This window comes from Rhododendron vialii, chromosome 9a (assembly GCF_030253575.1).
Source record: "Rhododendron vialii isolate Sample 1 chromosome 9a, ASM3025357v1".
NCBI lineage: Eukaryota > Viridiplantae > Streptophyta > Magnoliopsida > Ericales > Ericaceae > Rhododendron > Rhododendron vialii.
In genome coordinates, this window is record NC_080565.1 from 16,291,750 (window position 1) to 16,296,441 (window position 4,692).

Here is a 4,692-nt window from a genome sequence, read left to right on the forward strand (position 1 = left end):
TTTACTCCTATTTCTCACCCTCTATATAAAAATAATTTAAAAATAATTTGGAATTGCCTGCTGCTCATCGAACTCAGAAGAAAGGAAAAAAAGAAAACACTCCTTCCATTCTTGGGCTGCTCAAAACATTGGATCTGATACTGGAACTGCCCCCCAAACTAGATCCCCCAAGTAAAGGAAAAAACATTTTTTCAAACCAAACCTTCACATTATCAACCAACCCATTACTCCACAAAGCAAGCACGATTATTCGTAATTCCACTCCGGAACCTCTATTAAACAAGATAAATGTAATTCACTTGACCATTGAATGTAAAATCGTATTCATATTTAATTACAGAATTTGTTTTCTCGGAGTTCCAAAACTTTTTTCTCCACCTTCTCTATGCAAAGCCATCAATGATATTAGTACTTTATTCTTTCTATCAAAAGTTCAAAACCCCCCTCCCCCACAACTTTCCTCAAATCAAACAGCCCCTCCTAGTTTGGGCTGCCTGGGCCCATTAAATTAGATAAGTGGTTCCCTCAAATCATCTGAATGTCATGGTTGCAATAATTTGAGAAAAAGAGAGAGATGACTCTGAAAGTTTCTCAGGAAATGGGTGAGCCAACTAAATTGCTAGTCGATGGAAGTAAATAATGTAGTCAAAACTACCGTACACGTGTCATGTATGGGTCCCTTACACGTGGTAGTAAAGTTGGGTGTACCAAATTGTAGTTGAGTTCACGCATAAAGGGAAAATTGTGCAGAGTAATTATTACTTCCTCAGTCCATTTTTGTTAATACCTTTTGAAAATCTGTCATTTTAAATGTTCATACTCCGTAGCTTTCAATAAAAATTTTAAAAAATATACAATATAGATCTTATTTAATAATTCTTAATTAATTTTATTATTCTATATTTTTAAAATTATAAAAAATATGATAACTTAAAAGATAAAATGGTTTAAACATGGCACAAATTTTCAAAATGGATCAATAAAAATGGACGGAAGAAGTAATGTCTCAGAATACTTGGGTTATTTGGTAAATGCTTTGAGTGAGTTTTTAGAGATAATATAAATAGAGAGAGATGAACAGGTGTAAAAGCAATAATAAGTAGGGTGAGAATTTATTAGGAATCGTGTTGACAGATGGAGTGGTTTTAAAAATCTCAAATAACTTCTTAAAGCCTTCAACACCAAGAGCAGTTTATGTACTTTGTCTTGAATTCCATACTAATGTGTGGCCAAGTAAGGGGCCGAAGACACGGGTAATGCTCTTGAATAATTCTTCCTCAACACAAGGTGTTCGCACGACACTCATAATTTTAATTGTGGACTCCATGTAGATGCAGCGTTTATGGCCTCGGAGCACTCAATAATTTTTCAATTGTGTGGCCAGCAGGCAAATTGAAGATTGGTTGGATTTGGTCGGAAAAAAAAAAAAGCGTCGTGCAGAGCCGTTCCCGTGAATATTATGATTTGTGGGCGATTTTTCACTCTATCTAGCTTATGGGCCGCAGTATTAAATGGGAAAATGACGGTCAAGAACGTGTTTTAATAATTAATACCCGCCAAGAACATTTTTAACATTAACAAATATTCTTAGCTTGTCCTTGACCGGTATTAATTATCAAAACATGTCTTGAGCCGTCATTTTCCCGTATTATAAATTCAGCGTTTTTTAATTAGGCCCAACCCATTTACAAAGCATACTCTCCGAGAAAGTAGGATAGGCCCATTTAACTGCAATTCACGAGGGAAATGGCCTACAATTCAATTCACATCCTTCCACACGAAATAAGAAAATGGAAAATTGAATTGTGCCAATCAAGATTGAAATTCTTTTTTTGCATCAAGGGTGGGGTTTTTTGTTTTTTGACGTAATAATAATGTAATGTAGAAATAAATAAAAAATAACCCCCTGTTTTCAAGAGAGGGAGAGAGAGAACAAAACCAGTTCCAGATTCAGGGGAGGGGGGCTGCCGCCTCATTCTCCTCCTGCCTCCCCCTGTCTTCCTTTCCCCTCTCTCCACCTCCCAATTCTCCTGTTTTCGTTCCTCCCCGCTTCCTCCCTTCCGTCCCTTTTACCTTCAGTTTTTCTAGCCGGTGCTCCAGCCCTCGTGATGGGTTCTTGTCCTTGATGTTCGATGATGCTGGTTCAGACCGGAGCTAGAGGTGGTCCGGCAAGCGGCGGACGTTGATGTGGTAATAAGGTGAGGTTTGGGGTTAGGGTTTTGGCTTTTTCTTTTCTTTACCGGCCGGTCTCCCCGGTCCGTTCTGTACGAGTCTAGGTTACTAGATCCGGTGTGTCATGCCCTCGATTTTCAACATAAATAAATAAACCATTTCGATAAAAGATCCTCTCATAAGATAAATAATACCCAAAAGAGTTCCCACCTGTTTAACTTTACAAAACAAGTCCCCAAGTTTACAGTTATACAACATTGGCACACCGGCCCCAAAATATGCTTAAGTACGAATACGAACAAGTTATTAAGTTCCAAACGATTTAGTCAAAAGGAATTTCTAGAGTAATTAGTTACAAACTCATCTTTGTCAAAAGAAAACTATTACAATATGATTAGGTAACTAAATGCAGTTAGCTTCCAAAATGTCTTCACATCCCAACACATGAGGCATGCAAGCTATTGTCCGGCAATGGAACTTGAAAAGAATGATAGGTTGAGCTACACTAGCCCAGTGGGAAAAATATTTACCAATTCTATGTGCAAATATGATGATAAGTGCAAATGAATAAAGGCAAGAAGATATAGTTCACTCAATGGATGGCAATCAACTCATAGGTGAACCAACATTCACTACAATCGTTCTAAGACATGCCATTATCGCAATTAGCCACATAGCTCAAAAACTAAAGCAACTCTAATAATATGACACGACTCGCTACACAAATCTCCACTATCTGTATTTTCACCCCTTGCATTACAATATAACACATCGAGGGTCACTGTATTGTCACCCCTTACATTACAGTGAACCTTAACAACTCGGATCACCGTATTGCCACCCTTTGCATTACGAGACCCACTTGAGTTACTGTATTACAATCCTTTGCGTTACGGGACTTCCTATCCCAACTTCCGACCCAAACAACTACTTTCTTCTTCAATTTGCAAGCTATAAGACTTCTCCATAATCACATTCCTACATGAGACATCATACGATATGTCAACAATGCCATAAATATACTACAAATGTTCACAAGTAGTCAACCAATCAACAAGATGCATTTTCAACGTGGTTTTAATCAAGTAAACTTCTATTCATTCCTCACTAATGGAAGGCCAACGGAACAAGGACAACATCGATTAATCATAGAAAGTCAATTGAACATGCTTGAGATAGGTTAGGAGATGTCAAAAAGGTGCTAGAAGTGTCCGGGGTTCAAAACAATCGATATGGGAACAGCGTGAACAAAATTGTCCCTTAAGGTCCTGGTATGGATACAACAAAAAGAGTTGTATCGATAGAACAAGCATATGGTGCCACTAGATTCAAGATAAGCAACTGGTATGGATACAACAAAAAAGGTTGTATTGATACAGATACGTTTCGAGCAGCGATTCTGCAAAAATTCAAGGGAAACCAAAACATATAGTTTGAAAAAATAGGAAATCCTGATACGAAAATTCAAATATAAGAAAATTTTATGTTTTGCATTAATTTTTTCATGGTTATACAAGAAATTCTAATTATCAACGTTGTTAGCGAAATATCAATTATCCGCATTAACAACATCCTTTCAGTTTTGAAAAATAAAATTTTTGTTGTGTTTCAATTTGAAGAAAAAAAATAGCAAACCTTATTTTGTACATATTTTGACCAAATATAAAAGGATCGCCGTTTTAATAATGTGACCGGTGATTTTGTAGTTGATTCCTAATTTTTTTTAAAGTAAAATTACATGTACTCAAGCTATAGATATATGAGTGACCAAGACCGAGAAAATCAAAACGCATCACAAACTTCTTTATCTCTACTTTCTAATTTTACAATTTGAATTTTCATTGACAAAAAAATCGACGTCAAAATTGTTGACCAAAAGTTAAAAGAGAAAACATAATTTCCGCTGTCAGGAGTCAAACCTGGAAATTATCAACATATCCAGTTTATATGTGCTACATGCAACAAATTTTGTGTAAACATTATACAAACTTATTGTTTTATATTTCTAATCTAAATACGAATTTGAAAAACTCTTCGATAACCTATAGTTTGAAAAAATAGGAAATTCGGACATAAAAATTCAAAAACAAGAAAATTTATGTTTTGCATTAATTTTTTCATGGTTTTACGAGAAATTCTTATTATAAACGTTGTCAGCATAATATTAATTCCCCACATTAACAATATCCTTCCAGTTTCGAAAAATAAAAATTTTGATGTCGTAATTCTAATTCGAAGAAAAAAAATAGCAAACCTTATTTTATACATTTTTCGAGAAAATATAAAGGAATTATCGTTTTTATAATGTGACCGGTGATTTTATGGCTGATTCCTAATTTTTTTAAAGTAAAATTACCAGTCCTCAAGTTACAGATATACGAGTTACCAAGAATGAGAAAACGAAACGCATCTCTAACTTCTTTATCTCTACTTTCTACTTTTACTATTTGAATTTTAATTAACAAAAAAATCAACTTCAAAATTGTTGACCACAAAAAGTTAAAAAAGAAAATATAATTT